At 50.0% G+C, this 27,134-nt stretch overlaps 1 protein-coding gene across 2 annotated transcripts in view; it reads right to left on the reverse strand.

The window, feature by feature from the left end:
* Positions 1 to 27,134, reverse strand: part of arhgap32b (Rho GTPase activating protein 32b) — a 646,854-nt gene that overhangs the window by 606,391 nt on the left and 13,329 nt on the right. The window contains exon 1 of one of the 2 annotated variants that reach the window (XM_085968180.1): positions 19,405 to 19,594. The exons of the other annotated variant lie outside the window; for it this stretch is intronic. The gene's annotated coding sequence lies outside the window, so the exon portion shown is untranslated. Of the gene's footprint in view, positions 1 to 19,404; positions 19,595 to 27,134 lie in introns of those variants that run through there. 2 annotated transcript variants of the gene reach the window in all.

Raw genomic sequence — 27,134 nt, forward strand, 5'->3', positions numbered from 1 at the left:
CAGCGCTGGTGCCCTTCACAGTCGAATAACGTGCCAGCAGTCCCCGTCTGGGGTGGCGCATAAATGGATAACGGCACTTGGGCACGGTACTGGAGCGACCAGTCCCTGTGGAACAACACCGCTACCAGACCAACGCCTATGGAGAGGAAAGGAGAAACAAACGGCACACGGGGCACTTTGGAACGTGCTGAGCTTCATATTTTGTTTGGAGAGTAAAACTAGAACAAACAATCTGAACCTACACCAACTATATCATTCCAAATATAAATGTACCTGTAGTTGCAGTGAAATACTTTGCTCTCTAATGGCCCATTCACTTCGATACAATAAACTATCTTTCCACTGACAAAAATGAGCTTACCAATTTTTCACAGTGAACACTAACTGGAGAGAGATCATTATCTCCAATATCCCAGGCTGTCAGCAGATCTAAGAGTAGACGAGGTCACAGGAAATACAGCACCCAACAGTATCAGAAGCAGCTTCATGTTGACAAAGAGTACCAAAGCATTTCTACACAATGCCACAGCTCCAAATATACACAGGTCTATTTTAACCCAATGTCAGGGGGGGTGTTCTGGCTGCATTCACTCCCCCCACCACTTTAATTCACCTGAGTTCAGGCAGGGGAAGGCCGTCCACCCCAGAGGAGCGGGTCCCGATTTCAATGGGAAAGTCGCTTCCCAATGACATTTATCGGGACATGCACGCCATTTTAATTAAAGGCCCAACTACAGCCCGTAGTCTCGAAGCCACCTGCAAAAACCGGCAGCAGCCGGAATCCTGGCCACAGGAAGCCCAGAGAAACGAGATTAACAAAAAATGACGGTTCTTTGTGCGCCAGAAGGAGCAGGAGTGTCCCTCCTGACCCCACAAGGATACTATGGGCCTCACCTCCCCCAATCGTAGACATTCCGACCTGCACCCGCCCCCACCCCTCAATTCCTTAATTTGTCGGGGAGCATTTCCATGGCTCCCCAGAGCCCCCCCAACCCTCCCACTGACATTGACTCCCTCACGCTGGCGGTGACATCACTCCCACTGGCATTGTAGGTTCTTTACAGTCAGAGATGGGAGAATTTATAATAGGAAATGAGGAAATGGCAGGGAAATTAAATAAATTGTTTGTTTCTGTCTTCACGGAGGAAGACACAAAAAACCTTCCAGAAATACGAGGAAACCAAGGGTGTGGCGAGAATGAGGAACTTAAAGAAATTATTATTAGTAAAAAAAAAAGTACTAGCAAAATTAATGGGACTAAAAGTCGATAAATCCCAAGGACCGGATGACCTACATCCTAGGGTTTTCAAAGAGGTGGCCATTCTACAGATTCTGGAACGGTTCCTGCAGAATGGAGGATAGCAAATGTAACCCCGCTATTTAAGAAAGGAGGGAGAGAGAAAATGGGGAACGACAGACCGGTTAGCCTCACATCAGTAGTTGGGAAAATGCTGGAATCTATTATAAAGGATTCAATAACTGGGCACTTAGAAACTAATAGTAAGATTGGGCAGAGTCAACATGGATTTATGAAAGGGAAATCCTGTTTGACAAACCTATTGGAGTTCTTTGAGGATGTAACTAGTGGAGTAGACAAAGGGGAACCGGTAGATGTGGCGTATTTGGATTTTCATAAAATTCTGACAGGACTGGACAGACTAGATGCAGGAAGGATGTTCCCGATGGTCGGGGAGTCCAGAACCAGGGGTCACAGTCTAAGGATAAGGGGTAAGCCATTTAGGACAGAAATGAGGAGGAATTTCTTCACCCAGAGCGTGGTGAGCCTGTGGAATTCTCTACCACAGAAGACAGTAGAGGCCAATTCATTAAATATATTCAAGAAGGAGTGGATATATTTCTTAAGGCTAAAGGGATCAAGGGATATGGGGAGAAAGCAAGGACAGGGTACTGAATTTGGATGATCAGCCATGGTCTCATTGAATGGCGGAGCAGGCTCGAGGGGCCGAATGACCTACTCCTGCTCCTATCTTCTATGTTTCATAAAGCCTTCGATAAGGTCCCACACAAGAGGTTGGTGAACAAAATTGGGGGTAATATACTAGCATGGATTGAGAATTGGTTAACAGACAGAAAACAAAGAGTAGGGATAAACGGGTCTTTTTCAGGTTGGCAGGCTGTGACTAGTGGGGTACCGCAAGGATCGGTGCTTGGGCCCCAGCTATTCACAATCTGTATCAATGATTTGGATGAGGGGACTAAATGTAACATTTCCAAATTTGCTGATGGCACAAAGCTAGGTGGCAGTGTCAGTTGCAAAGAGGATGTGAAGAGGCTTCAAGGGGATCTCGACAGGCTCAGTGAGTGGGCGAGAACATGGCAGATGGATTATAAGGTGGATAAATGTGAAGTTAGCCATTTTGGTAGAAAAAACAGAAAGGCAGAATATTTCCTAAGTGGTGAAAGATTGGGGAATGCAGATGCTCAAAAGGACCTGGGTGTCCTTGTACATGAGTCACTGAAAGTGAATGTGCAGGTGCAGCAAATCATTAGGAAGGCAAATGGTATGCTGGCCTTCATTACAAGAGGATTTGAGTACAGGAGTAAAGAAGTCTTACTCCAATTATATAGGGCCTTGGTGAGACCACACCTGGAGTACTGTGTACAATTTTGGTCTCCTTACCTAAGGAAGGATATACTTGCCATAGAGGGAGTGCAACGAAGGTTCACGAGATTGATTCCTGGGATGGCGGGACTGTCGTATGAGAAGAGATTGAGTAAACTAGGCCTGTATTCTCTTGAATTCAGAAGAATGAGAGGGGATCGCATTGAAGCATACAAAATTATTACAGGGCTTGATAGGGTGGATGCTGGGAGAATGTTTCCCTTGGCTGGGGAGTCTAGAATCAGGGGCCACAGCTTCAGGATAAAGGGTAGGCCATTCAGGACTGAGATGAGAAGAAATTTCTTCACACAGAGGGGGGTGAATCTTTGGAATTCTCTACCCCAGAGGGCTATGGAGGCTCAGTCATTGGGTATATTCAAAACAGAAGTCGATAGATTTCTGACTAAGGGCATCAAGGGATATGGCGATAGAACCGGTGAATGGAGTTGAGGTAGAAGATCAGCCATGATCTTATTGAATGGTGGAGCAGGCTCGAAGGGCCAAATGGCCGACTCCTGCTCCTATTTCTTAGGTTCTTATGTTCTTCGGGCGGGAGTCAGTGCCGGGAAGTGCTTTGGGAAGGGAGTTTGAAAGTGCTGGGTCATCATCACTAAAGGCTCTGCCAATGATGAAGCACAAACCAGTGGGAAGAGCGGGGGGGGGGGGGGGGGGGGGAGCCGCTGGAGAGACAGAGTGGGGCAAGGCCATGGAAGGGTTTATAGACAAGGATGAGAATTCTGAAATCAATCCACTGGGGTGAGGGGAACCAGTAGAGGATGGCAAGGGCAGGGCTGATAGGTGAGCTAGAATGGGATAGAATGAGGGCAGCAGAGTTCTGGATGAGTTGGGGTTTGCGTACTTTGGAACATGGGAAATTACAGGACTGCAAAAACTCTGCAGTCCATCTGGCTAGCTCTCAAGCACCCAGTCCTTCAGTCAGATAATGATGTGATTCAACATCGCTGTGAGATCCCTTAGCCGCTCAATAAACACTGTCTAGACTCAACATGAAGATGGCCACTGGAAGGATACAAGTGCCTGAGGATCAATATCCCGAGTCAACATGTCAGAAACAGACATGCCGGCATAGGTCACCAGCTCGCAGCCCGGCTACCAACCATAGAGCACATATACCAGAAACGCTGTTTACGGAGGTCACTGACCATCATCAAAGACCCTACCCACCCCAGCCACAGTCTGTTCGCCCTCCTGCCATCTGGGAGACGCTACAGATGCATTCGCACCCGTACGACCAGATTTAGGAACAGCTTCTTTCCCAGGGCTGTCATCCTACTGAACTCCACAAATAAACTCTAAAGCCTGCACATCTGCCAATGCACTTTATTATGGTTATGTTTATGTTAATGTATTACAAGCCAAATGTATGTTGAATGTTTAAATGTCTTAATCTAAATGTACACTCTCGGGAGCCGCAAGCCTACATTTCGTTGTACTGCACCTGTGCACTAACAATGACAATAAAGTTGATTATGATTATGATACTAACTCATTCTTTCCATGATATTAAACTTGTGGAACTTCTTTCCTCCCTCAGTGTTCCCTTCCTCCTGCAACCTACAGGCTTTCAAAGCCCAAGCTCATCATCACCTGATCATTAATTCCTCATTTACGTTGTCTTCGATTTTCAGTCTATAGATCCCTCGATCTCAGCGGCACCAGGTAGAGGCCCCCAGAGGCACAAGCCAACGCCTGCATCACTTATCCACTTTGGGGCTCGCTCAAGTGTGAAATTAACAGAAGCCGAAGACTAACTCGCCTTCCCATCTTCCTGAGCTGGGACAGTGTATGCTGTAAGGAGCTAGAGCATATAGCGAGGACAGAATCCAGAGCAGGAATATATTCTCATGGTCCAAGTGACAGTTGTTTCACAGTTTATGACACCAAACCCTCAGTTAGGGACTTGTAAACCACTTTCCACTATTCATTGCTCTCTATTACTACTGCAGTCTGCATCTACCAGTATTTACAGCAAGAGCACTTAAGTTGTATGAAGCACACTTAGGGGGAGAAATTCAGTTGCTTTACGCCTCACGTTAGCGCCCTAAGAGGGCACTAACGGGGCGCAAAGCAATTAGCACCCAGGCGCGGCACCGCCAACACCTCCTGCGGAATTCAGCGGGAGGTTAGCGGTGGTGCTCACCGTTAGCAAACGCATGACGTCATCGCCGTGCACAGCACCCCGCTCGCGATCTTTGGTAGCGCCCCCTGACTTACCGCCGGATGCTATGTCCGACGGGGTCAGTGGGGCCTACCTGCGGCCGGGGCGGCGCTAGTTAAAGGCGAGGTGCCGGGCGGCCATTTTTGTTGCTGGCCGCCTGCCAGCACCTGCCTCCGTTGTCATCCCTGGCCTCCTGAGCACCGCCCCCGCCCCCCCCCTCTCCCCACCCCGCAGAGTGCCGGCTGCGCTCCGTGAGCCCGGCACTTCTCTTGAGTGCCGGGCTCTTTTGCAGGCACTCTGGTCCCCGGTGGCCCAGCTTTAAGAAGGGGATGAAGGCCTGCAGTATCGCGGTGCGACACGTAACGCCGCGATATTCCCTCGCTTCCAATAGCGCCTCGCTTCCCTCTTGGGGCGCTACCGATGAATTTCGGCCGCAGGGGAGCTAATTTTTTCGGGGCGCTACACGACTCAATTTTTCCCCTTTAGAATCTCCCCAAGTTGCCCCTAAAAAACTCATGTCCAATGTGACTGAGTCTGTTTCCAACCACATTCCTTAAAATTAAAAAAGTTCCATTTCCTTATTCAATGACTGTTTTAACACGTCAAATTCCAGGCTCAGCGATACCGCTCCACATTCCCAACGTCTGCCCAGCCAAATCTAAAACAGACCTTGCACATTCCTTACTTTATACTGAAATGACCTCTAGAATTCCAGAAACACATTTCAACGGAAGCCCTAATACACTGACCTCATCCACATTATCTTACCAATAACAAATTCACCAAACTTCCAAAGTGATCCTAAGTTAAATAAGTCAGCATGTTCCTTTAAAAAAAAGTACAGACTACTGCAATGTCATTCTCCAGGTTGATGAAATCACCATCATTGTGCTCTGAAGACACCTTTACATTATTAATTGCTCTTTTGTCTCCTCCTCGTCTAAAGGCGCCGACTCTTGCTGGGGTGTCGTTCCACGGATATTGGCAACCAGCTAGTACTTCGCCCAAGTAGCCATCCTTCGCGTGTAAGCCTAGACAGTGAGTATTGGACTCAGTGAGGGCATCACAGCCAAACCCAATCCATTCACCACCTAATGCATTTCCCAGCTGGAAAACTGTCAGCTGGTCCCCCTCCCTAGCCTAGGAATGCCCAGGCCAATCCTAGTGCCCCGACTCAGATCATTTAACAGCACAAACCAGGAACCAAACCTTCTGGACCTCGTGGCTTTGTGCAATGTGGTAACTTTGTGATAGATTTTTTGTTAGGCAAGGGATACAGAACTAAGGCGGGTAAATGGAGTTAAGATACGCAACAGCCATGATCTAACTGAATGGCGAACAGACTCGAGGGGCTGAATGGCCTACGCCTGTTCCTATGTTCCTACATGAAACTGCACACTAGGTAGGGGGAGCTCCCAAATATTACTTTGTGACACATTCCGACACAGACGATCCTCCCGCCCCAGGGTAGAAACACTGTTCCATTGGGCCAAGACCAGCACCTTTATCAATTGGTGACTGTCAGCACCAGGACCAAACGTCCAATTACCGTCCCATCAGTCTACTCTCAATCATCAGCAAAGTGATGGAAGGTGTCGTCGACAGTGCTATTAAGCAGCACTTACTCAGCAATAACCTGCTAACTGACGCCCAGTTTGGGTTCCGCCAGGGCCACTCAGCTCCTGACCTCATTACAGCCTTGGTCCAAACATGGACAAAAGAGCTGAACTCAAGAGGTGAGGTGAGAGTGACTGCCTTTGACATCAAGGCAGCATTTGATCGAATGTGGCATCAAGGAGCCCAAGCAAAACTGAAGTCAATGGGAATCAAGGGGAAAACTCTCCATTGGTTGGAATCATACCTAGCACAAAGGAAGGTGGTTGTTGGAGGTCATTCATCTCAATCACATGACATCACTGCAGGAGTTCCTCGGGGCAGTGTCCTAGGCCCAACCATCTTCAGCTGTTTCATCAATGACCTTCCCTCCATCATAAGGTCAGAAGTGGGGATGTTCGCTGATGATTGCACACTGTTCAGCATCATTCGAGACTCGTCAGATACTGGCGCAGTCCGTGTCCATATGCAGCAAGACCTGGACAACATTCAGACTTGGGCTGACAAGTGGCAAGTAGCATTCGCACCACACAAGTGCCAGGCAATGACCACCTCCAACAAGCGAGACTCTAACCATCTCCCCATGACATTCGATGGCATTACCATCGCTGAATCCCCCACTATCAACATCCTGGGGGTTACCATTGATCAGAAACTGAACTGGACCAGCCATATAAATACTGTGGCTACAAGAGCAGGCCAGAGGCTGGGAATTCTGCGGCGAGTGTCTCACCTCCTGACTCCCCAAAGCCTTTCCACCATCTACAAGGCACAAGTCAGGAGTGTGATGGAATACTCTCCACTTGCCTGGATGAGTGCAGCTCCAACAACACTCAAGAAGCTCGACACCATTCAGGATAAAGCAGCCCGCTTGATTGGCACTCCATCCACCACCTTCAACATTCACTCCCTCCACCACCGGCGCACTGTGGCTGCAGTGTGGACCATCTACAAGATGCACTGCAGCAACTCGCCAAAGCTCCTTCAACAGCACCTTCCAAACCCGCGACCTCTACCACTTAGAAAGACAAGGGCAGCAGACGCATGGGAACATCACCACCTACAAGTTCCCCTCCAAGCCACACACCATCCTGACTTGGACCTGTATCGCCGTTCCTTCACTGTCGCTGGGCCAAAATCCTTCCTAACAGCATTGTGGGTGTACCTACACCATATGGACTGCAGCGGTTCAAGAAGGCAGCTCACCACCATCTTCTCAAGGGCAATTAGGGATGGGCACTAAATGCAGGCCTAGCCAGCCAGCGACGCCCACATCCCATCAATGAATTAAAAAAATACACATCATTACCCTCTCACTGCACGGTGCTCCCAAACAGCAGGCTTAACATGTAGGCTCTTTACAATCAGTCCCCGAGCACTCCTGTGCACACAAGCACAGCAAGGCATGCTTTCAGTTTCTATTACAGTGGTAGCAGGTTTTGCTAGGGATCACTTCATTCCATCAGCAGCCGCCTCGTCATCCTGTATTCATCTCAAGCCTTACAATTGGGAAAATATGGCTTAAACTAACCTGAACATGACAGCATGTTTGTGAAAATGAACTACATCAGCCAACCCTGCCTGTTACAAGTGTGCAGGGTCACTATCGAGATTGAATTACTGGAACCCATTATCTCCGCTGTCTGGATTGACAGCGGCCTGTACCTGAAGGCTGAGGAATTACTGACCACGAACCTGAATTTCCCACTAACAGAAATCGGCTACCAGTCGGAAACACTGCAAATGCTGAAAGTACACAGGTCAGTCAGCATCTGTAGTAAAGGCAAGAGACAAGTTATATTTTGGCTGTGTATCCGTTCTGGTATACACAACATAAATGTCATAACCAACGTCCCCTCTAAGCTGAGCGGCCGCGCAGATCTCCGCCGGTCCCGCGCAGCCCGGGACCAGCTATTTCAATGTTAAATTTCGCGCATGCACGAAACTGTGAAGGGGCCAGGCGCACGAAACTGTGAAGGGGCCAGGCACCCAAAAAAAAAATTAGGGGGAACATTGGTCATAACCTGTTTTTTCTTCTTACAGATGCCGTGACCTTCTGCGCATTTCCAGCACTTTCTGTTTACTATGGGCACAGAAACAGTGGCACAAGAACAGATGTTCCATTATATCGGCCTGGGAGGGCTGTATCAAACCTGCAATCACTCCCCAGGGTTCAAGATTGCAGTCAGCTTCATTTTCTGAGCTGCAATTCCCCTTCCCCGCCAGAAGGCCTGAAACACTAATGTTGTACACAAACTAAGCACTGCTGTGACAAAAGTGCAATTCCCTTATGTATCAGGATCTTTCTGTACTCTATAAGCTTCACGATAAACCAACGTGATTCAAAAGGCTGGCTTCAGCGAGTTGCATTCTTACGAGTTAGGTCTGTGTGGGAAGAAAGACAAAACACAAAACTTTTCTGAAATTGGTTTGATGAAATGGTCAGTCATTGGTCGTATCACTGCCTGCACTCTAAATGCAATCAAGTCAAGATTGTTTGGTCAGTCCTCGTGTTTTTTAATCGTTAATGTATCAAACATGCAGACTCTATCAGACTTGTGAATATTGGCCCAGAAATTGCTAGAGTGGGGCATCTCCCGGTGAGCAACGTGCATTGGACATTTTTCTTTGCCCTTCAGATCGCTCTATATGCTGCAAATTGCTGAAGCGCGAGCTGATAACGGCACAGTGAGATCAACGGGCATCTGGGACCTCCTGAATGTCGGGTCGAATGGTCTATCACCTTAACCAATGAAACCAAAGGACAGAGAAAGAAACAGAGGAATGAAGGAGAAGGAAATAAGGTGAATTAGAGTCAAATTAGAGTGGATTAAGAAAAAAGTGACATAAAGGAAAAGTAAAGAAAAAATGGTAAAGAACAAGCAGGAGGGTCATTGTAGCCTTAGTGTGTTTGGGAATTGTTGTTCTTGAGAAGTTAATAATGAGTGAATAGGTGTGTGAAATGTACAAACATTGTTACTCATACTGTATCCCAAAATCTATCTCATTTGCATTTCTGAGTGTCAAAACAGCTTTGCATCCTGAGAATTATTGCCTTCCAACACTAACAGGGGTGTGGATAACAAGACTGGCACAAAAATACTGCCAAGACAGATTTTAAAAAATGTTTACAAATCTCTAGGAACAATTTACTACCTGCTAGAGTGAGACGCCAGTTTCATTTGTTCCTTTCTGGGCCTCCAAGGTTGAGTTTTATGTCAGGACCATAAGTCACATCATTAATAGAATCCTTACGACATGAATTACCAGCCCTAAATGGCAGCGGCGAGATTCATTCATATTTATATCACAAATCCAGCAACTTCATGACGTGCAATTAATTTCAGTGGAGAGGGCTCACGGCGAAGTTGTCATTCTTCCGTTTTTTGCGAGACTCACAGCGGAGCGGCGCAAATCGTCCAGCAATTTGTGGAGAATCGGAACTCAAGGCGTAGCTCCCCTTCGTCACATATTGCTGATCTAATAATGGCGGGTGCCGTGAATTCATCAATATTCTACCAGCAATTTCTGGGCCAGTATCTCCTACGACTAGATGTCAACAGGCAGCCAAGAGACTGCTATGCACACCTCATCTACTTAAGTGGTAGAATTGATTAATATTGTGATTGTCTGAAAACTGAGAAAGAATGTAACTGTTCTTCAATGAAGCCTGCCTATAATTACATAGAATTTGCAGCACATAAACAGGACGCTCGGCCCAACTGAACTATGCTCCACACAAGCCTGCTCCCACCCTACTTCATTTAACCCTATCAGTCTATTCCTTTCTCCCTCTTATACCTATCTAGCTTCCCCTTACTATTCGCCAGTTCCACATTCTAACCTAACCTCCATATCTCTAGCCTCCTCCAACCCTACAATCCTTCAAGATCTCTGCATTCCTCCAATCCTAGACCCTTGTGCATCCCCGATTTTAATCGCTCCACCATTGGTGGCCGTGCCTTCAGCTGCCTGGGCCCTAAGCGCTGAAATTCCCTCCCTAAACCTCTCCGCCTCTCTCTCCTCCTTTAAGACGCTCCTTAAAACTATCTTTGTCCAAGCTTTTGGTCATCTGCCTTAATATCTCCTTCTGTGGCTCGGTGTCAAATTTTGTTTGATAACACTCCTGTGGAGCTCCTTGGGACGTTATACTACGGTAAAGGTGCTATATAAATGCACGTTGGTGTTGTAAAGAAGTTCCTCCTCAATTCCTTATTGGATTTACTAGTAACTTTCAAAAGGGAATACTTGAAAAGGACTTGAAAGAAAAATCGCATTATTATCTGAAAAGCTGCCCTAAAACTTTCCGTTCCCCATTCTCTTTCCACGTTGAGATGGTAAAGAAGGGCTCTGTGGTAGTCATTACTGTTGCAATGCTTCAAAAGGCAATAAAGCTAAGCGACTCCAGAAAGATCTCAAAAATAGGACTCTGTTTTTGGAATAGTTTCAATGTTATGTAAGTCAAGTTTTGTACTATTAGTTACTTGATCTGTGTTTCTCTTTCTGTGCAATTATCTTACTTATAATTAAATCCAACTTTGAGCCTGCTCGTTATGCTATAACACCATGACATTTACCACTTGGACCAGGGAGCATGGTGAGAAGCCCACAGTCTCCAGTGCCTTGTACTGTGGGAAAGGGTAATTAAGTCCCCTGGCGAGCTATCCTTTTCAGGTCACGTATAAGGGGGCAGGTTTCGGTTCACAGGTCCGATTATGGAAACTGCCTTTTTGCTGTGAATACAAGCCTGCGGGGCTGGGAGACAGGCAACCTTGTAAAAGTTGTCGCTAAGATTTCAGGAACATTAAGTTGGGTGTTTGAAGTTGTCGTACTAGCTCCCCTCGAAATGTAAAAACAACTAGTAGTAAGTTACAGATTTTGTCCTTCAAAACTTGTGCCTGAAAAGTAGTTTTGAGCTGTAGGAAGCGCTCGTGGTGGCTGAGGTGATCAATTAAAAGCTCATCATACAACACTGAAGTGTGATTCTTCCAATAGCACATTGTGCTTATTTAGTACATTGATACCAGTAACAACATTGTGAAGCTTCAGTGGTAATGATTCCAGATTCATCACAGCCCAACTCAGGGGCACGGGATTCAGTATCTTCACACTATCCAAAGTACCCATCCTGAAGGCACTGCCTTCTTGAGTTACAGCCATAGCAAACACTTCATCATCAGTGATGACCAGCATAGCAGTGGAAATTCTCACAGTTCTCAGCTTCATGTTGCATTCGTGGTTGGCTTCAGATCATCGGCACTGCCTTCCTCATGGACTGTGTTATGTTGAGCATAGACTACCTGAATTGGACTGCCCTGCGACATGTCTCTGGAGCACTCCCTCTGTCTGCAATGTCAGGAGAGTCTCAGATATCTGTCCTCCATTATCAGCTGCATTGCATCATAGGCATGTGGGCTGCCAACAAGAAGATTTCTCATTGATACATCACCAGGGGTTAGCTCAGGAATGGCCACATGGAGTCTCCAAAGCCACATGTTTTTTCTGTGGTTTAAGGGTCAGTTTGGCTCAGTGGCCCTCTGAAGTGGGTTCAAATCCCACTCCAGAGACTTGAGCACATAATCCTGCCCGAGACTTCAGTGCACTACCGAGGGAGTGCTGCAGTGTCACTCATGCCGTCATTCGGATGAGGCATTAAACCAAGATGGATGCTGTCCAGGTGGGTGTGAAATATACCCTGACACGCCTGAAAGAGTAGGTTCTCCTGATGTTCTGGCCAACATTTATGTCTCAATTAACACCACCAAGACAGATTATTTGTCACCTTTCTCATTGCTGGCTGTCACATGTACCTGTACAACAGTGACCGCACTCCAAAAGCAATCTGGGACATCCTGAGGACATGAAAGGCGTTATATAAATACAAACTCTTTACTTCTAATGTAACTCTTCACCGACTAATCCACTCAGTTAGTACCAATGAGAGGGCAAAACCAAGAGCAAAGTCTACCTTTCATTTTGATTAATATGAGAATACAGCTACTTAATTTGACCCAGCATTTTAAGGGGACTGACGTACCGTGTTTGTAGGAAACGTTCTCGGACTTGGGCCTGGTAACTAGGGCTCAGGGCTCCCCAGTCCGCCCCACTGACTCTGTCAGCTACTGACTGGCCAAACTCGCTGGCGCATCAGGGACGCTCTCCCCTTGTCGTTGGTTAGCTTCACCCTTCATACTAAAACACCGGACAAGCAAACAGTTTAAACTCAGCAGCTATCTGCCCACTCGGTCAAATCTAGGGGCCAAGTCTGCCAAACTTGACTTTGCTCAGGTCCAAGGTCTCTCGACCTTCGCTCCGCCTGATTTTACCCCAACAGCCCCACAAGATGGGCCAGCCGAGCCTGCAGCACGCATTTAACTGGCTGAAGTGACAGCTCTGCTACTGCTGCCGGCACAGACCTTCAGTCCAATGGAATGGAAAAGAAGCCAGTGTTAATGGAGGTGCCACTCGGAGTTTACGGAATAAGTTTCACAGCACACAGGAAATGAAGCTGCCACTGCTTACAATAGAGACAGTTTCCTAGCAGATAAGGGAATTAGGGGTTACGGGGAGAGGGCAGGGAAGTGGACGTGAGTCTAGATTCGGATCAGCCATGATCCTATTGAATGGCGGAGCAGGCCCGAGGGGCCGTATGGCCTACTCCTGCTCCTACTTCTTATGTTCTTATGTTCTTACAATACAAGACACAGGGATTTGGGAAAGAGAGACGGAGGAGGAGGAGGAGGAGGCAATGAGGCCAAGGATGTTCAGGGGAAGAAAGAAAGGAGACGAGGAGATGGGTAGCGAAGGGTGAGAAGAATGACATTGGGAAGTTAGGGGGAAGGGAAGGAGGGCAGTGGACAAGCCTGAGAGGAGGGTGGAAAGGACAGAAGGGAAGGAGACTGAGTGGAAGAATTGTGCTTCCCTACATTACCACAGTGACTACACTTTAAACGTACTTCATTGGCTGTAAAGCGTTTTGGAAAGTTATAATGACACAATTTCTTCCATCTTTTCAATCAGGCTTGGGGGGAGGGAGGAGAGAGAAGTGAATGCCCCCCAGGGGTGCAGGGGGGAGAGCGGGGGTGGGAACAAGGTTGTAATGAGACCGAGTCAGGGGGGTAGGGGCTTTGCCCAAGGGGGAAGGGAGTGAGTGAAAGGGCAAGAAACTCAGAGGAGGGAATTAGGGGACGACAGGGAGGGAGCAGGACCAGTGTGTGGGGGAGGGGGCTCAGACTGTGTTGTCAAGACAGAATCCTCGCATCCAGTAGTATAATCGGCAGCTAAACGTTTGCTGTACTGACACACGCCCAGAGTACAGCAAACATGAAGCTCTGTCTGCATGGTACTGACTATTACAATGCAGAGTGCCACCAAGGTTCTGCACATCCTTTCCCAAAGCAACTTCACAAAAAACAAGATTATTAAATGCTGAAAACTTAGAGGAGTAATGCGGGCGGGTCAGTGTGAATGTGCAGCATTCCCAGCCTGCAGACAATGCGCCCTCCCATCTATGGAGCTCACAGGCCAAGGGTCACAGGACTCTGCATTGTCCTCCAGTTAGTGGAGAAAAACAGAACATTTTTCCTCTAAACACGTCAAACAACTGCTCACCATTTAGAGGCAATAGTTGTAGGATCTTAAACCAAGCTTCATACAGACTATTTGTAGCTGACACTCACAATGTAGAATTTAGAAATTTTATAATTTACCCAAAACAAGACAGATAGCGCCCCCCCAACCACCCACCACCTCAAACTACCTCTGCAACACAACACAACCTAACCCCCTCCCACCCCCCATAAAAGCTCAAACCCCCCTCTCTCCCGCACCACCCCCGCCCCCCCCAGCTTTAAGCACATCAAATAGTAGTTATATTTTCCATGTGATGGTGTCTGTAAAACTCTCACAGCCGAAAGTGAAGCTGAGCACATCCTCTGCACACACCCACCGCCAATCCTCCAGACCGTTACTGATGCTGAAAAGAAAATAGAATTTGCAACACCAGTAAACCACCAGCCTTCAGTGCGCCTGGCAGGGAGTGATCTGCACCCAACACTGCGCCAATGCCACGTGGAAGATACAGGTTACTGCCCAGGCTCAAACCCCTTGTCCGGTTTCCTCTTTTCCCCTCCGAGGAAGCCTTGCAGTCGCTGCAGTTATAAACGGGCCCAGGTCAGCAAGTGAGCAGAGTGGGCAAACTGAGCCATGAACCACCCACTCTGTGCCATGCACAACCAGCAATCTCACCCTACTGCCCAGACACACAAACTCCCCCATTTATATTTTGTTCCCAGCCTGTCGCTCTCCCCAATCTTCTGTACTGCCCACAGTCAAAGGCATGCTCCAGGCCTCTGCCCCTCTGTAATTGGCCACAAGGCACATGGTGACACTCCCAGACTTTCACAGCTCAGTCTGAACCTCTGGCCGTAGGAAACCTGTATATCAACATTCCACAACACACAGCCCCACTCCACCTGCTGCTCACCGTCTTAAAACAACAAACCCACTGCTCCTTAACCCTTTAACTGCTGGACAGCCTGTTCACCTGTTAAAACAAAACCCTGTCTGTGCACTGTAACTAAAACTAAACAAATACCCATCATAGTTTTTCTTCCTATTTAACCCTGAGATGAGCTTCCAACCCCATATCCTCTCCATTATCAAAATCCACGACAAGGCCTTGAACAACGTGAACCACTTTCCATACCTCGGGAACCTACTGTCAACAAGGGCAGACGTCGATGACGAAGTCCAACACGGCCTTCAGTGTGCCAGTGCAGCCTTTGGTCGCCTGAGGAAGAGAGTTTGACAAGCAGGACCTCAAACCCGGCACCAAGCTCATGGTCTACAGAGCAGCAGTGATACCCGCCCTGCTGCATGCCTCAGAGACATGGACCATGTACAGCAGGCACCTCAAAGCACTGGAGAGGTACCACCAACGCTGCCTCCGCAAGATCCTGCAAATCCATTGGCAGGATAGGCGCATCAATGTCAGTGTTCTCGCTCAGGCCAACATCGAAGCTTTGATCACGCTCAATCAGCTCCGATGGACGAGTCAAATTGTCCGCATGCCCAATACGAGACTCCCAAAACAAGCGCTCTACTCGGAGCTCCGGCACGGCAAGAGAGCCCCAGGTGGGCAGAGGAAACGCTTCAAGGACACCCTCAAAGCCTCCTTGAAAAAGTGTAACATCCCCACCGACACCTGGGAATCCCTGGCCCAAGACCGCACAAAGTGGAGGAGAAGCATCCGGGAAGGCGCCGAACACCTCGAGTCTCTTCACCGGGAGCAAGCGGAAGCCAAATGCAGGCAGCGCAAGGAGCGCACATCAACCCAAGCACCCCACCCACCCGCCCCTTCAACCACCGTCTGCCCCACCTGTGACAGAGACTGTAGGTCCCGCATTGGACTCATCAGTCACCTGAGAACTCATTTTTAATGTGGAAGCAAGTCATCCTCGGTTCCGCTGCCCTTGTTGACAGTAGCCTAAGAATAATCCTCTCCATTACCATGATCGCCTAGTTCCATCTCCGTAACATCGCCCGTCTCCGCCCTGCCTCAGCTCATCCGCTGCTGAAACCCTCATCCATGCCTTTGCTACCTCTGGACTTCACTACTCCAATCCTCTCCTGGCCGGTCTCCCAGCTTCCACCCTACATAAACTTGTACCATAGCAAAATACTGCAGATGTTGGAAATCCGAAATAACAGAAAATGCTGGAAAAACTCAGCAGGCCAGGCAACATCCGTGGAGAGAAATTAAGAGTCGGCGTTTCGGGTGAACCCTTTTTCAAAACAATTTTGAAAAAGGGTTCACCCGAAACGTTGACTCTAATTTCTCTCCACGGATGTTGCCGGGCCTGCTGAGTTTTTCCAGCATTTTCTGTTGTTATTTCTACATAAACTTGTGCTCATCTAAACCTCTGCTGCCCATATCCTAACTCGCACCAAGTCCAGTTCACCCATCACCCCAGTGCTCGCTGACTTACACTGGCTCCCGGTCCAGCAACACCTCGAATTTAAAATTCTCATCTTCATTTACTAATCCCTTCATGGCCTCGCTCCTCCCTATCTCAGTTCGCTCCTCCAGCCCTACTCGGCACGATCTCTGCGCTCCTCCAACTCAGGTTTCTTATTCAACCCTGAATCTGTTCGCTCCACCATTGGCGGCCGTGCCTTCAGCCGTCCCAGCCTTAAGCTCTGGAATTCCCTCCCTGAGCCTCTCCTCCTCACCGCTATGACCAAGCTTTTGGTTAACGTCTCTTTCTTTGGCTCTGTGTCACTTTCTGTCTGATAACGAACCTGTGAAGTGCTTTGGGACATTTTCCTCTGTTAAATGTTTGTTTGTTATGATCTGGAATGCACTGTCTGAAAGGGTGGTGGAAACAGATTCATAGAATTACATAGAGTTTAAATCACAGAAACAGGCCATTCGGCCCAACTGGTCTCTGCTGGTGTTTCTGCTCCACACGAGCCTCCTCCCACCCAACTTCATCTCACCCTATCAACAAATCCTTCGATTCCTTTCTCCCTCTAGCCTCCCCTTAAACGCATCAATACGATTCGCCTCAACCACTCCCTGTGGTAGCGAGTTCCACATTCTCACCACTCTCTGGGTAAAGAAGTTTCTCCTGAATTCCCCATTGGATTTACTAGTAATTTTCAAAAGGGAACTGGATAACTACTGGAAAAGGAACCATTTGCAGGGCTACGGGGAATGAGCAGGGCAGTGGGACTGATTGGATAGCTCTTTCAAAGAGCGGGCAGAGATCGGATGGGCCGACTGTAAGATTCGGTGAGCAGCACTGCAGTATATAAATGTAAGCTGTTGTTGTGACTAATTCACCCAGAACTGTTTGGTGTCTCTGCGCCGACACCTCAGAAGAGACTTCTCTCCAGAGTTCACTTTTCACAGAAGCTGTGGTTGTGAAAGAAGGAGACTAAAAGCAGATTTCGGAGCCAGAAATCATTATCCATTCCTAATTCCCCAGCATAGTCGGATCTGCAAACAGGAGTGGAAACAGCTGGAGATACACTGCAATTCATAAAACATTTTGAAACTCCCATACAGAAATTGCGATTCAAGGTCATTGGCGAGTCTTAACCCCCATAGTGAGCACTTCAACTACGGCACGAGTACAAGAATCAAGGATGAGAAACGCCATTCAACCCATTAGGCTCATCTCTCGAGCCGAACTCTCCCATTCTAGCATTCAAATGCATTGCAAGCACCTGGGTCCTTTTCAATTCAATTCCATTCAGTGTGCCTACGATCCACAGTCAATGCACATTGCATTACGCTCATCATTTGCCTCTTACGTGCCTGTTTGCTGTTACTGATCTAAATCCTTTTGCTGTACACTCTGGGCTGGATTTTGCCTGCCCTGGGGAGGCGGGACTGCCAGGAAAATGGCAGAATCTGGGGGTGGGTACCCATCCCGCCCCCGTGTCATCTTCCCAGGAGGCGGGTAGCCGACCCGCGCCGGGTCCCGTCTCCTGGAGACGGGAAGGGGATTACAGCCACTTAACTGCCCGTTAACAGGTAGTTAACAGGCAGTTACGAGGGTTATCCCCATTTTACCAACAGAGGCACGGGCTTCCCGACGTCGGGAAACCCCGCCAGGGTCACCGAGGCGAGCAGTGGGTCTGCGGGGGTCGGAGGGGTGCAAAAGTGCGCTGTGGAGGTGAGTGATGGGTGCAAGTGTGGAGAGGTAAGTATGTGAGGTGAGTGGAAAGTGATAGAAAATGTTTACTTACCTTTGTTTCTTCCTGCAGGCTTCAACAGTTGGGGATGCGGAGAGTCTCGCATCTCACCGCAGAGATGACAGATGGCCGCTCCATTCTCCGATGCAACAACCATCTAATTTCTGCAAAAGAGGTTTGGTGAGTCTTGAATACAAGAACTCATCAAACAACAGAGAATGTCAGTGTTTGACAGCTTCACAGAGCGTTCAAACGATGACAATTCATCTGTCAAAATGTAACGTCATACGCTGACGTTCTCCGTAACCGGCTTCCCCTTAATTGACCTGCTGAGCCCGCTGGGCGGGCTCAACAAGGTCAATCAAGGGAAAATAGCGTGGGTTGGCCACAAGTCGATGGAGGCGGGACATCGACCCGACAAGCGGCAGGCCGTTACATTTCCATGTGTTTTGTTATTACAGCCACTAATGTAGATTAGAAACAGGGATCAATGCACTGACATTGCAGGTTACACACACCAGCACCCTCAGTCTGCACATGAATACAGTCTTCCCACTGTACAACTGACTCACACCCATGGATTATCCCATGCAGTTGCCTTTTCCACAACACACATCATGTACACGCCCTATACACCCTGCTTACACCGACTTCTCACCCTACACAAACTGGCTCACACCCTGCACACACACATCTGGCTTAACCTTTGCATGTCTTGCACAAAGCCTGTCGCCCTGGATCATACAGAATACACCCTGCTCACGGCCAGCATGCCCCGGATCACTCCTAGAGTGTGCCCGGATCACTCCCAGTGTGTGCCCGGATCACTCCCAGTGTGTGCCCGGATCACTCCCAGTGTGTGCCCGGATCACTCCCAGTGTGTGTCCGGATCACTCCCAGTGTGTGCCCGGATCACTCCCAGTGTGTGCCCGGATCACTCCCAGTGGGTGTCCGGATCACTCCCAGTGCTCTCCCGGATCACTCCCAGTGTGTGCCCGGATCACTCCCAGTGCGCTCCAGGATCACTCCCAGTGTGTGCCCGGATCACTCCCAGTGCGCGCCAGGATCACTCCCAGTGTGCGCCCGGAACACTCCCAGTGTGTGCCCGGATCACTCCCAGTGCGCTCCAGGATCACTCCCAGTGTGTGCCCGGATCACTCCCAGTGCGTGCCAGGATCACTCCCAGTGCGCTCCAGGATCACTCCCAGTGCGCTCCCTCGCCCGCGGTCACTGGGTCGCCCCGCGGTTTCTGCCCTCACCCTCAGCCGCCCCGCACGGATCCTACCTGCCTTCGCCGGCTTGTCGCTCACTGCTCCCGGACTGGGCTGCACCGCCCCGGCTCCATATCCTCGCCGCTCGCTGTGGAAACCGCACACTGGCACCGCTCACCCACTACCGCACACACCGCGCTCCCCGCCGGCTCACCCAACCGACCTACCGTCCGACCGACCGCGCTCCCGGCTCACAGCCTAGCGTCAGCGCGCAGCCCCGCCCACAGCCTAGCGTCAGCGCGCAGCCCCGCCCACAGCCTAGCGTCAGCGCGCAGCCCCGCCCACAGCCAAGCGTCAGCGCGCAGCCCCGCCCACAGCCCAGTTTCAGCGCGCAGCCCCGCCCACAGCCCAGTTTCAGCGCGCAGCCCCGCCCACAGCCTAGCGTCAGCGCGTAGCCCCGCCCACAGCTAAGCGTCAGCGCGCAGCCCCGCCCACAGCCCAGCGTCAGCGAGCAGCCCCGCCCACCGCCCAGCGTCGGCGCGCAGCCCCGCCTACCGCCTAGCGTCAGCGCGCAGCCCCGCCCACAGCCTAGCGTCACCGCGCAGCCCCGCCCACAGCCCAGCGTCAGCGAGCAGCCCCGCCCATAGCCTAGCGTCAGCGCGCAGCCCCGCCCACCGCCCAGCGTCAGCGCGCAGCCCCGCCTACCGCCCAGCGTCAGCGCGCAGCCCCGCCCACAGACCAGCATCAGCGCGCAGCCCCGCCCACAGCCCAGTTTCAGCGCGCAGCCCCGCCCACAGCCTAGCGTCACCGCGCAGCCCCGCCCACAGCCTAGCGTCAGCGAGCAGCCCCGCCCACAGCCTAGCGTCACCGCGCAGCCCCGCCCACAGCCTAGCGTCAGCGAGCAGCCCCGCCCACAGCCTAGCGTCAGCGCGCAGCCCCGCCCACAACAACAACAACTTGTATTTATAAAGCACCTTAATGTTATAAGACAACAAATTTGACACAGAGTCACATAAGGATAAATTAGGGCAGGTGACCAAAAGCTTGGTCAAAGAGGTAAGTTTTAAGGAGCGTCTTAAAGGAGGAGAGAGAGTTGGAGAGGTTTAGGGAGGGAATTCCAGAGCTTGGGGCCCAGGCAACAGCACGGCCACCAGTGGTGGAGCGATTATAATCAAGGATGCTCAAGAGGGCAGAATTAGAGGAGCGCAGATATCGCGGGGTTGTGGGGCTGGAGGAGATTAGAGAGATAGGGAGGGGCGAGGCCATGGAGGGATTTGAAAACAAGGATGAGAATTTTAAAATCGAGGCATTACTTAACCGGGAGCCAGTGTAGGTCAGCGAGCACAGGGGAGATGGGTGAACGGGGCTTGGTGCGAGTTAGGGCACGAGCAGCCGAGTTTTGGATGACCTCATGTTTAGGTAGGGTAGAATTTGGGAGGCCAACCAGGAGTGCGTTGGAATAGTCAAGTTTAGAGGTAACAGAGGCATGGATGAAGATGGAGAGATGGTGGTGATTGGGGGCGATGGTGGGGATTGGGGGCGATGGCGGTGATTGGCGGCGATGGCGGTGATTGGGGGCGATGGCGGTGATTGGGGGCGATGGCGGTGATTGGGGGCGATGGCGGGGATTGGCGGTGATGGCGGTGATTGGGGGCGATGGCGGTGATTGGGGGCGATGGCGGTGATTGGGGGCGATGGCGGGGATTGGGGCGATGGCGGGGATTGGGGCGATGGCGGGGATTGGGGCGATGGCGGGGATTGGGGCGATGGCGGTGATTGGGGCGATGGCGGTGATTGGGGGCGATGGGGGTGATTGGGGGCGATGGGGGTGATTGGGGGCGATGGAGGGGATTGGGGGCGATGGCGGGGATTGGGGCGATGGTGGTGATTGGGGGCGATGGCGGGGATTGGGGCGATGGCGGGGATTGGGGCGATGGCGGTGATTGGGGCGATGGCGGTGATTGGGGGCGATGGGGGTGATTGGGGGCGATGGCGGGGATTGGGGGCGATGGCGGGGATTGGGGCGATGGTGGTGATTGGGGGCGATGGCGGGGATTGGAGCGATGGCGGGTTTGGGGCGATGGCGGGGTTTGGGGGCGATGGTGGTGATTGGGGGCGATGGCGGTGATTGGGGGCGATGACGGGGATTGGGGGCGATGGCGGTGATTGGGGGCGATGGCGGTGATTGGGGCGATGGCCAGGGTGCGGGGTGGTGACTGTGACCGTGGTAACCTATACTACTCATCTTCTCTGCAGTCTCTGACACTCCATCCTCCTCTGATGCCTCTGAGGGTTCCAGTTTGGTGGGACTGCACTCGCCTGGTTCCATTCTTAGCTATCTAATCGTAGCCAGACAATCTCCTGCAATGGCTTCTCTTCCCGCTCCTGCATCATTACCTCTGGAGTCCCCCAAGGATCTATCCTCGGCTCCCCCCTATTTCTCATCTACATGTTGCCCCTTGACGACATCATCTGAAAACACAGCGTCAGTTTCCACATGTATGCTGACGACACCGAGCTCTACCTCACTACCTCCTCTCTCGACCCCTCCATGGTCTCTAAATTGTCAGACTGCTTGTCCGACATCCAGTTCTGGATGAGCAGAAATTTGCACCAATTAAATATTGGGAAGATCGAGGCCAACAAACTCCGATTCTGAGCCACCGACGCCATCCCTCTCCCTGGCCACCGACGCCACCCCTCTCCCTGCCCACTGGCTGAGGCTGAACAGGATTTGTAAAAATTTGGCAGATGGAGTATAATCCGGGAAATGTGAGGTTATCCACTTTGGAAGGACTGAATGAAAAAGCAAATTATTATTTAAATGGAGAGAGACTACAAAAGGCTGCGGTACAGAGGGATCTGGGGGTCCTCGTACATGAAACACAAAAAGGTAGCATGCAGGTACAGCAAGTAATTAGGAAGCCTAATGAAATCTTGGCCTTTATTTCAAGGGGTATGGAGTATAAAAGTAGGGAAGTTTTGATGCAACATTACAGGGCACCTGGAGGACTGCGCACAGTTCTGGTCTCCATATTTAAGGAAGGATATACTTGCATTGGAGGCAGTGCAGAGAAGGTTCACGGGGTTGATTCCTGGGATGAAGGGGTTGACGTATGACAAAGTTGAGCAGGTCGGGCCTATACTCATTGGAGTTTAGAAGAATGAGAGGTGATCTTATTGAAACATATAAGATTCTGAGGGGGATTGACAGGGTAGATCGTAGAGCAAGTTATTATCTTAATGGCAAGAAACTGGAAAGTACTGAAGTACAAAGGGATCTGGGGGTCCTGGTGCACGAAACTCAAAAGGTTAGTATGCAGGTGCAGCAAGTGATTAAGAAGGCCAATGGAATGTTGGCTTTCATTGCTAGGGGGATAGAATATAAAAATAGGGAGGTATTGCTTCAGTTGTACAAGGTAATGGTGAGACCGCACCTGGAATACTGCATACAGTTTTGGTGTCCATACTTAAGAAAAGACATACTTGCTCTCGAGTCAGTACAAAGAAGGTTCACTCGGTCAATCCCGGGGATGAGGGGATGGACGTATGAGGAGAGGTTGAGTAGATTGGGACTCTGCTCATTGGAGTTCAGAAGAATGAGAGGCGATCTTATTGAAACATTTAAGATTGTGAAGGGGTTGGATCGGGTGGATGCGGGGAGGATGTTCCCGGTGATGGGTGAAACTAGAACTAGGGGGCATAGTCTTAGAATAAGGGGCTGCTCTTTCAAAACTGAGATGAGGAGGAACTACTTCACTCAGAGGATGGTAGGTCCATGGAATATGCTGCCCCAAAAAGCTGTAGAAGCTACATCATTACATAAATTTAAAACAGAAATAGACAGTTTCCTAGAAGTAAAGGGAATTAAGGGTTACGGGGAGCGGGCAGGAATTTGGACATGAGTCTAGGTTCGGATCGGTCATGGCCCTGTGGGTAGCGGAGCGGGCCCAGGGGCCGTGTAGCCTGATCCTGCTCCTATTTCGTGTGTCTAATTCTGTTAGATTCAGGAGATGGTTCTGTGATAGTGGATTGGCGGTTAGGATCAGATCAGCCATGATCTTATTGAATGGCGGAGCAGGCTCGAGGGGCCGATTGGCCTACTCCTGCTCCTATTTCTTATGTTCTTATGCTGAGAGGATGTTTCCCCTAGTGGGGGAATCTAGAACGAGGGGGCATAGTTTCAGAATAAGGGGTCGCCCTTTTAAGATGGAGATGAGGAGGAATTTCTTCTCTCTGAGGGTCGTGAATCTGTGGAATTCTCTGCCCGAGAGAGCAGTGGAGGCGGGGTCAGTGAATATATTCAAGGCGGAGATTGACAGACATTGAACTACAAGGGAGTCGAGGGGTCTGGGGAGAGAGCGGTGTTGAGGCCAAGATTGGATCAGCCATGATCTTATTGAATGGCGGAGCAGGCTCGAGAGGCCGATTGGCCGACTCCTGCTCCCGTTTATTATGTTCTTATGTAAAGGGTAGGTAATGCAGTGCTCCCTTTAAGCTGCGTGGCTGCACCGTGCTCCAGGGGTCCCACGCAGCCTGTGAGCCAGATTTTAAATTAAAATAAACGCGCATGCACAGTCTTTTGAATGGGCCATCCACCCCGTTAAAGGGGTTGCACATCCCACAAAAAATTACGGGGAACATTGGGTAATGCCTGAATAAATCTGATTGATTTTTTGAAGAGCTGACTAAATTAGTGGACAGGGTAATGTCTATGGATGTTGACGTAAGAAAACTACTAGGCACTTGGTCTAAGCGTTAAACAAAGCTTTAGTCAACTGTTTTACAACATGGAGGTCTAGTTGTGTCCTTCACTAGTTCCTGTTAAGAATGTCCTGCGCAAGCTGGGCCCGTGCCCGAGTATTTATACTCTCCCTGGACAGCTCCACCCGCAGGCCGCTCAGTATTATTTCATAAGTTTTTCTTTCATGAATGACTGATTCATGTCAAGTGTTATTTATATGGACTTCCAGAACGCATTCGATAAAGTCTCTCATAAGAGACGGTTAGCTAAAGCTGACGCTCATGGAATTGAAGGTAAATCATTGACCTGGTTAGGAAATTGGCTGAGCGACAGGAGACAGAGAGTGGGGATAATGGGCAGGTACTCTAATTGGTAGGATGTGACTAGTGGTGTCCCGCAGGGATCTGTGTTGGAGCCTCAACCATTCACCGTATTTATTAACAACTTCGATGATGCGATAGAGAGCCACATATCCAAGTTTGCGATGACACAAAGATAAGTGGCATTGTGAGCAATGTCGAGGAAGCATAAAATTACCGAGATATTGATAGATTAAGTGAACGGGCGAAACTGTGGCAAATGGATTTCAATGTCGGCAAATGAGGTCATCCACTTCCCACTTTGGACTTAGAAAGGATAGAACAGAGTACTTCCTAAATGGTGAAAAGCTAGAAACAGTAAAGGTTCAAAGAGACTTAGGGGTCCATGTACATACAGTATATCCTTAAAATGTCATGGACAGGTACAGAAACACTTCTACACGCAAAGGGTAGGAGAAGTTTAGATGCTGGGTCCATTGTTAATTTTAAATCTGAGATTGATATATTTCTGTTAACCAAAGGTATTAAGGGATATGGGCCAAAGGCGGGTACATGGAGTTAGGTCACGGATCAGGCATGATCATATTGAATGGCGGAACAGGCTCGAGGGGCTAAATGGCCAACTCCTGTTCTTATGTTCCTAGTTCACAACTTTAGTGTCCTATTTGACCCAGAGCTGAGCTTCCGACTATATCCTCACCCTCACAAAGACCACCGACTTCCATCTCTGTAATATCACCTGTCTCCGCCCTTGCCTCAGCCTATAGGCTGCTGAAACCCTCATCCATGATTTTGCTACCTCCGACTCGACTATTCCAACGCTTTCCTGGTCGGCCTCCCACCTCCCACCCTCCATAAACTTGAGCTCATCCAAAACTCTGCTGCCCCGTGTCCTAACTCACACCCAGTCCCGTTCACCCATCGCCCCTGTGCTCACTGCCCCGTGTCCTAACTCACACCCAGTCCTGTTCACCCATCTCCCCTGTGCTCACTGCCCCGTGTCCTAACTCACACCCAGTCCCGTTCACCCATCACTCCCTGTGCTCACTGCCCCGTGTCCTAACTCACACCCAGTCCCGTTCACCCATCACCCCCTGTGCTCACTGCCCCGTGTCCTAACTCACACCCAGTCCCGTTCACCCATCGCCCCTGTGCTCACTGCCCCGTGTCCTAACTCGCACCGTCCCGTTCACCCATCACCCCTGTGCTCACTGCCCCGTGTCCTAACTCGCACCAAGTCCCGTTCACCCATCACCCCCTGTGCTCACTGCCCCGTGTCCTAACTCGCACCAAGTCCCGTTCACCCATCACCCCCTGTGCTCACTGCCCCGTGTCCTAACTCACACCCAGTCCCGTTCACCCATCACCCCCTGTGCTCACTGCCCCGTGTCCTAACTCACACCCAGTCCCGTTCACCCATCACCCCCTGTGCTCACTGCCCCGTGTCCTAACTCACACCCAGTCCCGTTCACCCATCACCCCCTGTGCTCACTGCCTCGTGTCCTAACTCACACCCAGTCCCGTTCACCCATCACCCCCTGTGCTCACTGCCCCGTGTCTTAACTCGCACCAAGTCCCGTTCACCCATCACCCCCTGTGCTCACTGCCCCGTGTCCTAACTCACACCCAGTCCCGTTCACCCATCACCCCCTGTGCTCACTGCCCCGTGTCCTAACTCGCACCCAGTCCAGTTCACCCATCACCCCCTGTGCTCACTGCCCCGTGTCCTAGGGCGGTTCTAGGGCGGTTCGGGAGGATTTAAACTAATTTGGCAGGGGGATGGGAACCTAGGTAGTGGAAAAGAGGGAAGTCATATGAAGTCAGAAATAGATGGTAGAAAGGTGAGAAGCAATAAGCAAAGGAGAGAAACACAAAGGGCCAAACTAATTCATAATGAGAGTGTGAAAAAAGCAAGCCTGAAGGCTTTGTATCTTAATGCTAGAAGCATTAGGAACAAGGTGGATGAATTAGTTGTGGAAATAGAGGTAAACAAGTATGATTTGATTGGGATTACAGAAACGTGGCTGCAGGGTGGGCAAGGCTGGGAACTTAACATCCAGGGATATACAATATTTAGGAAGGATCGGCAAAAAGGTAGGGGAGGTGGGGTAGCATTGCTGGTAAAGGAGGGGATTAATGCAATGGAAAGGAAGGATATTAACTCGGATGAAACGGAATCTGTATGGGTAGAAATGAGAAATAGCAAGGGGAGGAAAACGTTAGTGGGTGTGATATATAGGCCTCCAAATAGTAATATGGAGGTGAGGGAAGGCATAAAAAGGGAAATTAGAGAAGCGTGCGATAAGAGCACAGCTGTCATCATGGGTGACTTTAATTTACATATTGATTGGACTACCCAAATTAGTAAAAATTCTGAGGAGGAGGAATTCCTGGAATGTTTTCGGGACGGTTATCTGGACCAATATGTCGAGGAGCCGACTCGAGATCAGGCCATTTTAGACTGGGTATTGTGCAATGAGAAGGGACTTATCAGCAATCTTCTTGTACGAGGCCCCTTGGGTCAGAGCGATCATAATATGATCGAGCTCTCAGTCGAGATGGAGAGTGAGGAAATTGAATCAGAGACTAAGGTCCAGAACTTAAATAAAGGGAATTACGAGGGTATGAGACGGGAATTGGGTAAGATTGATTGGGTGGTGTTTCTGGGGGGATTGACAGTGGATAGACAATGGCAAGCATTCAAAGATAGAATGGAAGAATTCCAGAACATGTTTATACC

The sequence above is a fragment of the Somniosus microcephalus genome, chromosome 26 (assembly GCF_052327205.1).
Source record: "Somniosus microcephalus isolate GS21.2 chromosome 26, FLI_Smic_1.0, whole genome shotgun sequence".
In the NCBI taxonomy this organism is placed as follows: Eukaryota; Metazoa; Chordata; class Chondrichthyes; order Squaliformes; family Somniosidae; genus Somniosus; species Somniosus microcephalus.